This window comes from Chinchilla lanigera, unplaced genomic scaffold, assembly GCF_000276665.1.
Source record: "Chinchilla lanigera isolate Chin_1 unplaced genomic scaffold, ChiLan1.0 scaffold00033, whole genome shotgun sequence".
NCBI lineage: Eukaryota > Metazoa > Chordata > Mammalia > Rodentia > Chinchillidae > Chinchilla > Chinchilla lanigera.
In genome coordinates, this window is record NW_004955434.1 from 20,242,848 (window position 1) to 20,254,601 (window position 11,754).

Here is an 11,754-nt window from a genome sequence, read left to right on the forward strand (position 1 = left end):
AGCAAGTGGACTGACTGGGGAGGGCAGAATGTAGTAGGGGGATGAAAAGCAGAAGGTACGTGCTCTGATGTCTTGTTTTTTCTTATTGCTTTGAGACCTTTGCGACTTACTTTATATCAGTAGGGCCAGAGACTAGGAAAGGCCAAAGATGAAGTGACTAAATAAATTACTGCTAGTTAACAGTTATTGTGGAACTAGAATATTTCCTCAGTTTATTGTATAGTGATGTAGCCATAGGAGCTTCCACATCCCCTTCGGGAGATGAGGTACAGAACCGTCCTGGCCTGCTGTTTTATGAGCATGGTGGGGCTGAGCCAGTGATAATTTCTTCAGTACATGACCGTCCTTCCGTTATGATTGTAGGAGAGTAGGACACAGGTTGTTTCGGAACTTTGGTAATCAGCATGTAGATCCAATGAGAATGATGAGAATACAGTGAAGTAACGACTGACTAATACATGGTCTTCGATAGCATTAAAATATATGCAAACCTATTGCTTGTAATTTTAATTTGAGTTCTGGAGTAGAGATGGTAATTCTGTGGAGGGGCTATGAGGAGATGAATTGACTGATCTGTGGCCTTAAACTCTAGACGCTATTCTGTTAATACAACAAGCAAAAAATGTGAAACATTTGAACAGTAGCTGGTGATGTACACAGAACATTCTTTACTTTTATTACGTTTCTTCTAAATCAATTTTGTGTTTGAAAATAGAAGAAAAGGCAGAGATTTTTAGCAATTCATTTTTTATAGAAAATAAAATGTGTACTATCCAGTTCCATACCTTTTAGAATGCAGAACAGCTGCTTCACACAATCAGTATTTATGGTATTCCTAACATGAATTATTTTTCAAAATCTTTTAGGTATCAATTTTCTCATCTCTAAAATGAATATTTTGTACTACAAATTGATCTCTGAGGCCTTTTCCAACTCTAATAAAATCTGTATAAAAGATTGTATTTTCCAAATGATAATCAGAATTTAATGAAGATTATATTTCCAGTATGTTCAATTTCTTTACCTGTAGCGTATTCCGAATTTCTTAGCTTTCTCAGTGTATTTCCCCATCTGTACTCTCCTCCTTTTCCTGGATTTATTGCAAACGTATTCTGTAGTTTGAATCGTAGAAAGACTCAGAGTGTCGTGCTGAGCTTGGGTTTAGGTAAGTTACTTGTATTTGAAGGTTAGATTGACTGTAGTTTCACAGATCCCTTGCCAGTAGCCAGGGTTGGATCTCTGTGCTGCATCGCTCTCTGCGCTTTGCTCCCAGGGCCTCTCAGGTCTCGGTGACTAAATGTGCCTGTGGTAAGAGACAGTGCTTGCTCACAGCAGCGGAGGGAACAGGAGTCTCTGTGCACCTGGCCTCTGGACTCGGCCGCAGTGCAGTTCTGGTTTGTCGTGGATGGCTGCGATGACCTGGAGGAGGTCGCTGACTCTGTCTGTGCCTCATTGAACTCATCTGAAAGATGATGAGAAGGTTGTAGTTAGGTAAGCATTAAACTAGTCTAATACTGACCACTTAATGTTACTGAAGCATCTTCTAAGATGTCAAAGAAATTATGCTGACTATACTTTGATTGTAACACAAACCTATACACTAATGTAGGAAAAATTGCTAGTCCAGTTATGGTATAGAATATATCAGTGGCTCCACATGAGTGTATAAGTTGGTATGTGGAGGTAGAGGAATAAATACTCGATTGAACTATTTGTACATTTTTTTGAAACTTAAAAAGTTTGTTTTAATTTGAATTGATAAAGATGTATATAGTTTATAAATAATATTGAATACTGCATGGTGAATTTTTTTTTAACATACTGGGATTTATACAGTTATAGATTATGTCTCTTTATCCAAAAGAATGTGTTTAAATAGGATATTCTAATTTCCAATTGCTAAGCAACAGGATCTTTTTCCCTGGGAAAGATTATGATAGAAACAACTGCTTGGGTGTGTCCAGCAAGTCCTTGGTGACTTGGTCTTGGGCTTTTAATAAAGGAGGTTTTAAGAATGTGTTTCTTGCTTTCACAGTATTTACTTCAAACAGAACCAATAGCTGGGTGTTGGGCCCCTGTCGTGTTAGCCTCTGCACATTCACTCAGTGTAGGGTGTGTTAGGTGAACCTTGGCTGTTCCAGCTGTCCCTGCTGATGTGTCCTTCGCTGGGCTTTGTGGTCAGGCATGCAAGCCCACCAAACAAGGCTTCGGGCAGTTCTATAGGTGGAAAACACACAGACTTAGTTTGTAGGTCAGTGGTTTCTTAAGTAGAGAATTATGAAGTCCTGCCCCCCTGGATTGAACAACCAGTGACACTGCTCAGCCCTTTGAAAGTTCTGAGCTTAAATGTTTTCAATACCATCCCCAGATACAGAATTCTGGATTCTAAGGGACCTGAAAATCCTTTATTTTCTCCATTTTCTGTTGTCCTTACAAGTATTACAAGCTTCTAGTTGTTCTTTCTGAAAATAAGCCTTTTGATTTCCCCATCCACAGCTGCAGGAGACTGAATTTGGAAAGTACAGTATATTTGGCTTATTGGTGGGTTGTGTCTCTTTTCCTTGCTTCCATGCTTATATTTTCATTTTTTAAATTGACCTGAAGGAGTCAGTACTTTGTTGTAGTTTTGAAATTAATCCGATAATTCCTCTGTGGGCATGTTAAAACTGTAATTTTCTGGGCAGAAGCATTTTATTTTTAGGGCTGAGCTTCTTCTCAGGGCTGCTTCTGGAAAGATTTTAGCAGAGCTTGAAGGCTTTCTTAGCCATATACAATACAGTGTAATACAATCCCTATAAATTTATGGAGAACTTCAGTAAAAGGGTTAGTATAACATTTAATTGAATGTTTTCAGTTAAAGGCATGAGGAAGATGACTTTAGATACCTCAATCAAGCAGTGAATTTTGAGCACCGGTTAAATGCTGGGGACTGTGTTAGCACTGGGAATTACAGACCCCAGCAGTGCAGACACACTCTTTGGCTCGTGGTGTTTGTAGCGGGTCCTGAGAGAAGAGGATAAACATCCTCGTGCTAGGGTGTGGCGGAGGTGTCAGGGGAGAGGCACGGGGTCCACAGGAAGTACTTACCTGAATGCCTCTAATTAGAATAAAGTGGAAAAAGAAAGGGACCATGAGATGGATACCTGGCATGTCAGGCGACCTGAGTTTGAATGGCTTCATCTTGAGGAGCTGAGTTTCGTTCAGCCACGTGAGCGCTTGAAATGGGTCCACCACCCGTGCTCTGGAGCCAGAGATGCAGTTTCTGCCTCACAGACCACATTGGCAGGTGGACGAGACAGATGGTTACTAAGAAAGGCCCAGGGTGCTGAGCATACTCAACCGAGGGGTACGGCAGATCTGTGTTAGCTCCTTGGGATGAATCTCAAAGTCAGCTTGATACCTGACTTGGTTACTTTCTCTTGCTGCTGAGACAAAATGCGCAACACTCAAAATTAAGAAAGGAAAAGTTTGTGTAGCTCAAGGTGTGTGGAGGTTTCATTCCATAATCAGCTGGCTCCAGGCAGGGTGGCGTGACCCAAGGGCAGTAGTTCAGGGCGACAGAAGACAGCAAAAGCAACAAGAGCAAAAAGACGGGTGGGGAACAAGCCTCTTTTCCTTCTTTATATTGTAAGGAGGCTGCCCTGCCCCTAGGGCGGGTGTAGCACTCACACCATCTCCGTGCCCTCCTCTTGCACAGGCTCAGGATGTTTACAAAGTGAGGACCCTGGTTCCCTGCTGAGTGCCTCATTAAACTTCTAAACTTCTCAATTCTCAAGTTGACACAACGTATCAACCATTACAATGCCCTGGTGATTTAGGAACAGGAAGAAAAATGAGTGGACCCCTTAAGGCTCTTGAAGGATTCCCAGGTTGCTATAGATTGAAGTTAGAGAACATCGTTGGAATTTTTGGAAAGGCGAAAGTCTTACATGGCAGTTGGTATTTTCTCTAGATGCCATTTAGAGCCGGGTGTTGGCAGCAGGTAACCAAGAGCTCCTGACAGCGGTGACTAGACTTCATGTGGGTACATGACCTGTTACGGCAGGCAAGCAGAAACTCCAAAGCTTGGCTTTGTTGGCGCAAGCTTTGGCTGTTTTTCCCTTATCTCTTCATTGTGTTTTTCATAGAACATTAATTAGATGTGGGGTTTCTGTATGTGTGTACGCATGTGCACATTTGCACAGTGCTTGTCACTACAGGGAGCAGGAGAGTGTTCAATAGTAGCAGGGTGGTGTATGTCATGAACAGCCAACCTGACCTGACATTCCCAGCATTTTATCCCACATCAAAACTCCTGTCGTGACAAACAGTGTTATATTCTACTTTCAGTTAAACAATTTGTGTGAGAAAACTTCATGGTGCACGTTCATTACACAATGGCATGACCTGTCCTGACCCATGCTCCATCCTGTGTGCTGGTCACAACTCCATGATGCACATTCATTACACAGTGGCGTGACCTGTCCTGGTCCCGTGCTCCGTCCTGTGTGCTGGTCATGACTCCATGATGCACATTCATTACACAATGGCGTGATCTGTCCTGACCCATGCTCCGTCCTGTGTGCTGGTCACAACTCCATGATGCACATTCATTACACAATGGCGTGACCTGTCCTGGTCCCGTGCTCTGCCCTGTGTGCTGGTCACAACTTCAAAGGAGCTTTCCTTCACTAGTGGGCTCCTGCCACAGCATAATGTCCCGTTCAACTATCTTGACAATGTTAAAGGAAACTTGGGACCATTTTCTTTACTTCAGGAAGATGATTTTTCAGTTGTTCAAATTTTATAGGCAGAAAGTTAATAACACTCATCCTACATCAAGCCTAATGTTTAACCTATACTGGGAAAAAAATCTAAGGTGGACTTTTAATTCAGATAGTTCTGCTTGTGTCCACTGAATTGGCATTTAGTTCCTTACCCTTCACATAGTTTTTTGTAAAGTCACAATCAAAATTAAGTCCATTGTCTCTATTTATTATAACAATTTTCTGCACTGCTTTTCCTGGATGGTTTTCTTTATGGTTTCAATTTTATAGTTCTAGTGTGTTGGACCCTGGGACAGAATGGAGGTAAGGTCTTCAGTTTCTTCATCAGTTCTTAGTGCTAAATGGTTTTTTCTGTTTTTCCTTGTGGGAATACTGTACTTGCTCTAACACATTAATTACCTGGATGGAATGGAATTATAAAGGAGTGAATGGAATATTTGTTGCTAAAATGGTCTTTTTTGTAGTAGGCTTGTTTTCTGGGAAGAACTGAAGTTGTCGGGTAGAGCTTTGAATTGTGGCATTTAGGTTTGATGGCTTTTGATCATTAGAGTAAATGTTTAATTCAGGTTGTGTTATATTTTCTCCAAACAATTGAAGGACCCGTGACAGCATTAATTACTTATTTTGTTAATGAGGATTACTGCTTGTGTGAAGTGCCCCTCATAGGTGGACCCTGGGAGGGACCCATCAGATTCAGGTTGTCACTCTGTCTATACAGACAGTGAAATAGTAGAAACAGGTTTCTTTTGGAAACACAAGTGTGGTTTGAGTCCAGTTCTATTTCTTTAGTATCATGTCCCCTTAGGCAAATATCTTGTCCTTTTTGAGCCTTACCTGCCTCATCAGGTAAAGTGAAATAATAACTTCAGAAGTTTTTATTAATGTGTTCAAAACAACCTCAGGCATATTACTAATACAGTTGATCAGGTACTAGATTTATATTCCTCCTTCAAACTTGCCTTTTGATATGAAACATTGATTTCATAGGACATTTTCCAAGATGTCCTGGTGAGGCCTTTTGAGTTTTCTCCTTTCCCAGGACTTTTTGCAAGTCTGTATGAAAAGTTATTATGATATTGGATGTTAGCTTGTTATACAAATTATAATACAAAATAATATATTGTTATACAGTATTTGTATAATCCATTATACACATATTTATTGGGTTTCTGCTACATTCCCATCATGAGCTGAGAGCTAAGATATGGAAATCAGCAAAACACAGAAAGTTTCTGACCTAATAAGGCCTCTTAGATATGGTAGAGACAGACCAAAAAAAGTCAAAAAGTAAATGAAAGCCTTGTCAGTTGTTAATTGTGAGGAATGGCATACAAAAAAAAAGAGAATAGTTGAAGTGATGCTAAACCATTTTGGATAGAGGAGCGATGATAATGCTCTTCTGAAAAATAATATGTAAACCAAACAAGGGCCCCTGTGCCTGTGGTCTCAGCCTGGAAGCCCAGCCAGCCTCTGGGTGGTCACCTACCCCTGAAAGCCAACATCACCAGGTGGGTGTCACCCTTTCCCAGTAGAGCTATCCCGCGAGCCACCCTTTCCATCAGTTTGCAAGCCCTCCCTCCAGAGCGGGGCTTCCAGATTCTCTCCATGTCTCTGATTCTCAAACTTCTGTTGATATGAGAATCTTTAGGGATTTGTTGGGATCACATTGTTGGCCCCATCTCCACATTTTCGGATTCAGTTAAGCTTGAGAAGTTTCATTTCTAGCAAGTTCCCAGGTAAGGTTGATGCTACAGGTCTAAGAAGTAGATTTTGAGAACCACTAATGGCTTTGCTCTTAGAACAGTAAGATTATATCTATCATCTGTTTTTTTGTATCTTTAAAATAAATATTGGAGAACTGACAGTTACATAGTGCTAATTATATGACATATACCCTAAGTGCTATGCACGTTATGTCATTAATATTTGTAATACCCTCTGTGGCAGGTACTAACATTTCTCTCTGTTGCCAGTGAGGAAATGGAGGCACAGAGAGGTTCAATGACTTCAGGGTCACTAAGCAAGGAGGTGGTGGAGCTGGGATTTAAACAGGGACAGGTTAGCCCCAGAGTCTGTCCTTAACCACTCAGCTAAGACAGAAGTAGTGATAATATCTTACTCCTCAGGGTTTTAGATTGATGTTATATGAGATAAACTATGGACTCTTCGCCTTATTTTTGCCTTCTTGAGGTCTCTTTGCCTTATCTTTATTTCACATATAAGATACAGTTTAATGTACCAGTTAGTAAATTCTTTGATACTTTAACATGTGATGAGGAAGTGACTTCGGGCAGGAGAGGCTGTTACCCGAGTTGTCGTTTAACAGTTGCTCTTTAAAGGTGTGTTTACTGTATTTATGAATTCTGAATTGTACAAATTAAAATGAAAACATTACCATTTTTCTCTGATATTAATTAGCCAGTGATTTCTTTAAGAAGATGCAAAATCATGAATTATAAAATTAAAGAATTGTAAAGTGGACTTCATCAAAATTCAAACTTTTGCTTGAATGAACAACAAAAGGAAAAAAGGCAGGCCATAGACTGAGAGAAAATATTTATAAAACATAAAGCAGATTAAAAGCTTGTGTACAGAATATATAAAGAATACTTACAACAGACAGCTCACTTACAATAGGGGCAGAAGTTTTGAGCAGACACATAAGAACACAGTGACGACTACGCACATGAAAAGATGCTTACCATTACTAGTTGTCAGGGAGACGAGTATTTAAACCACAGGGACATACTCCTGCATATCCCATCAGAGTGACAAAAGCTCAGACTAACAATGTCAAGTGTTGCTGACAGTGTTAAGCAACTGGAACCCTCATTCTGTATTGATAGTGTAGACTGGAAAACAGTATGATGTTACTGTTAGTACTATGTCTATAGGGTGAAAATAAATAGGCCGTATAACTCAGAAACCCAGCTCTTTGGTGATTATCAGAGAAAAGTGTTACCATGTCCTTGTAGAGTTTTATGTGCATATTCATAGCAATGTTATTCGTGAGTCCCAACTTGACACGAGTTAGTCATGCTATATCTGTAGTGTAGAATACCACCCAGTAATAAAAAGAACAGAATTCTAATACATGAAAATACATGTGGAACTTTAATGAAATTTTAAAAGATTATGCTGAAGGAAAGAGGTTAAGCCTCAAAGACTAAATACTAATTTAGTCATTAAACAAAATTCTGCAACTGGTAAACCTAGTGAAAGCAAGAAAATCAGCAGTTGCTGTGTCTGGGATTTGTTGACAGTGTCAACTTGAAAAGAGTACCAGGGAGCTTTTCAGGGTGATGGCATTGTTATGTAGTGGAGATTGCAAGATTGTCTGCAATTACAAAAATTTCTCAAACTGTACCACTAAAGTGAGTGACTTTTATAACATTATTTTAATTGTAATTAGTTTGCAAAAGTATCACACCTATTTTAAAGTTGAAAACATATAAAAACATACAGCTTTGCCAGTTTATCTTCTATTAATGAAGAATTCTTCAGGAATTTTAAATATAATAAAGGATTATTTGTCTAAGTATTTTATACTTCTCATTCTGTTACTAGAGAATTTGGAACGAAGTTGCTTTTTTCTCTTTTTTTAATTGGTAATATTTATGCAATTTGTAAGCTGTTTGTTTCCTTTTTTTAAGAGGATGATTTCTACATACTATTAAAGACTAGATAGGTTTATGGAACACGTTTTCTGGTTAGAACCAGAAAGCTTGTACTTTCTAATGTTAATGAAAACCAGCAACATTTGTGTGCGTTTAGAAGGCCTCGCTCAGCTGGCTGTTTGCCCTGTGAACAGGAGCAGTGCTGCTGATCTCGCAGTGCTGTTGTGAGGGTAGACTGGAATAACCTGTGGCCAGTGTCGTCGCATTGGCCCAGGTGCGTGTCCTCTGTGGGCTGGTGGCTTTACTGTGTCTCTCCATAATGTTGCTTGTGGTTTTCAGAGCCAGTCACAAAGAATGTTTTGAAGTGTTTATTTGAGAAGTGTTTACCATGGCTATTTTATTTACTCATTTGCATGCTATTACTAAGTTCCTGAGATGAAAACTATATTGTACAAATATTCAGATCAGAGTTAACATATTTAGGCTTTTTCTTTCAACATAATACCTAACATAACATAATAGTTTATGGCATTGTATTTTAACCTTTAAGATTGATTTTTAAGGAAGACTGTAATGTACAGAAATGCTTCCTTTTAGATATTATTTAAATTTATGGATATGTTGTAAGTAGACTCTTAGAATTGTATTTAGATATATAATTAAAGAATCCTTGTAATTTAAGAAAATTGAAAAAACATATATGGTTTTTACTAGGGTGAAATCATTTTCAAAAATGTTATAAAGGAGTCTTTGTAATGGCTGCTGTTTTATCAACTTTGAAATGCTATAAACTCTGCATTTATTTCAGATATTACATTCTAACCTTCTAATTCTGAGTAGTGTTTTCAAACATGTAGCTTTTTCAGTTCCTCTGAAATTAAACCGAGTCACTGTCTTCTCACTGCTTCTGAAATGCATTTGCTTCTGTAGCTGGTAAAGGGAAATATGTATCAATTGTACTAATCTGTGCATGTTTTGAATTCAGATTCTTATTTTCTAATTATACGAAGTTAAGATGTGAACTGTGCTACTAAGTTGACTTTAAAAGAACATTATTTTTTTAAAGGTGGGATACTCTCATCACTAACATATTTTTGTGTCTCCAATGTGCAAGACATTATACTAGATATTGTGAGGAAAGACCAATAGCTAATACTAAGCAAGTTCACGTTGTGTGCCACATGCTAAATTAAATGCTATATGTAAGTGGTTTTATTTAATGTTACAAAAACTGTATGAGAAAGCCTTTGTTACACACATGCATTTACATGTGCAGGCATGTGTACACAGGCAAATTTTAAGATTTAAGGAAACTGCTGCCTTAGGAAGTTGTAAATCGGTAGAGCTAAGATCAAAATTCAGACCACAGAGCTGTTGTTCTTAACTCTTAGACTTAACATCCAAAGTTTATTTTATCTGTGCAGTGAAGATAACACACTAACTTCTGGCAAAGATTAAATAAAGCAAGCCTTTAAAACACTTGGTACCATGCTGTAAACACTTAATGGTAGTAATTAATATGGCTGCCTTGGGGGAGAGATTGTGAAGATTAAATAATGAATATAAAGCATTTAGCTGAGTGGAGCAGACTCAAAGAAACATCTTTCAAAGTGGACCTTGAAAACTGACAGAATTTTTATGTAGAGAGACCAGCGCTTGAGGATAGCTCACGATGGAGATGAGGGGAGTGCATGTACAAAGATACTGACGTGGGATTGAGGGCCGTGCGTCAGTTCTGGGTGTACCCGAGTCTCCATTGAGCACTCTGATCTGCCTGAGTCTCCGCCCAACATTTCAAGCCCTTCCCACACTTGCTGAAGTCTCTTACGGCATTAAGCCTGGTTTCAGGCCTGCGTGAGCCTCCACCTAGTACCCCAGGGTGGTTCGAGTCCCTGCGTAGTGCCTGGCACCTTCCCCGGGCCCACTGGAACCTCTTCCTGGCACCCCACATCAGTCCTGGGACAAGCTGAGTTTCCACTGAGTGCGCCGGGCTTCCTGGAGCCTCTACTGGCACACTGAGCGGTCCCATGTCCTCCATAGTTTCTGTCTGGCACCCAGTGTTGGTCCTGGGCCTGCAGTCTATGCCAGGCACTTCTAGCCTGCTGGATTCTCCGTCCAGTATCTATCACCCCACATGTTCCCTGAGCCTGTTCGAGTCTCTGGCACCCTGCGTCAGTCCCAGGTCCACTTGAGTCCTCACGCCTACCTTAGTCTCCACCCAGAATTCTACACTGGTCCTACTTGCGAAGGCCTCCCCATCTGGCACAAAATACTAGGGGCCTGCTGGGTTCCTTCAGATGCAAGGTGGCGGCCTATGTGAGACGTGAAAAGAAGATAGGAAGTAACTTAATATGTTCAAAGAGGCAATGGTCTGAAAATTTATGGAATTAAAACTCAAAATGCCCAATGTAGTTTTAGGGGAAATAAGTAAAAACTTGGAAGAGCTGACCAAAATGGTTCAAAACATGAGTGACAAGTTTGGCAAAAGTATGAAATCCATGAACAGGAATCAGATAAAAATAACTAAAACTGTATAGAATTTGTAGATTGCAGAAATGACCATTGTGATGATAATATCTGAACTGGAGAATAGGATGAAGTACTCCGAGAAGCCACTGGAAAAAAAGGAAAAAGAGACCAAGGAAAAACTATCCAGCAGGTGGATGACACTAACATGACCAATCTTTTGGCTAATTTGAGTGAGGGAAAAGTTTAGAAAACAACACAGATAGCATTATGAATTTGTTTACAAAATAATAACAGAAAAATTTCTAAATATGAGATAAAAGTTCAACATACAAGTAAATGAGGCTTTCAGAAAACACCAGATAACTATGATACAAAGAGAAGCTGACCAAGACATGTAACTGTTAAAATGCCAGAAGTCCAACGAAAAACCAGAATTTAGAATAGAGACAAGAATCACATATAGAGGTAAACCCATTAGGGTTACAGCAGACTTCTCAACACAGACCTTCAATGCCAGAAGAGTCAGGAGTGAAGTATTCCAGGACATAGGGCAGACAGCTTCCACCCCAGATTAAAACTGTCCTTTAGAATAGATGGAGAAATGAGGACATTTCATGAGAAAGAACAACTCAAGTGATTTGTGATTACTAACTCCAGTTAGCCTCTGTGAAAACTTGAAGCTAAAACTATTCAGGAGACAAAGGTCACTATAAAATAGTTATGTGAACAACCCTTCAAAAAGAGATAATACTAGGGCCGGGTGTGGTGGCACACGCCTATAATCCCAGCACTCGGGAGGCTGAGGCAGGAGGATCATTGCGAGTTCGAGACCAGCCTGGGCTACAAAGTGAGCTCAAGGCCAGCCTGAACTGCATAGGGAGACCTTGTCTCAAAAAGACCAA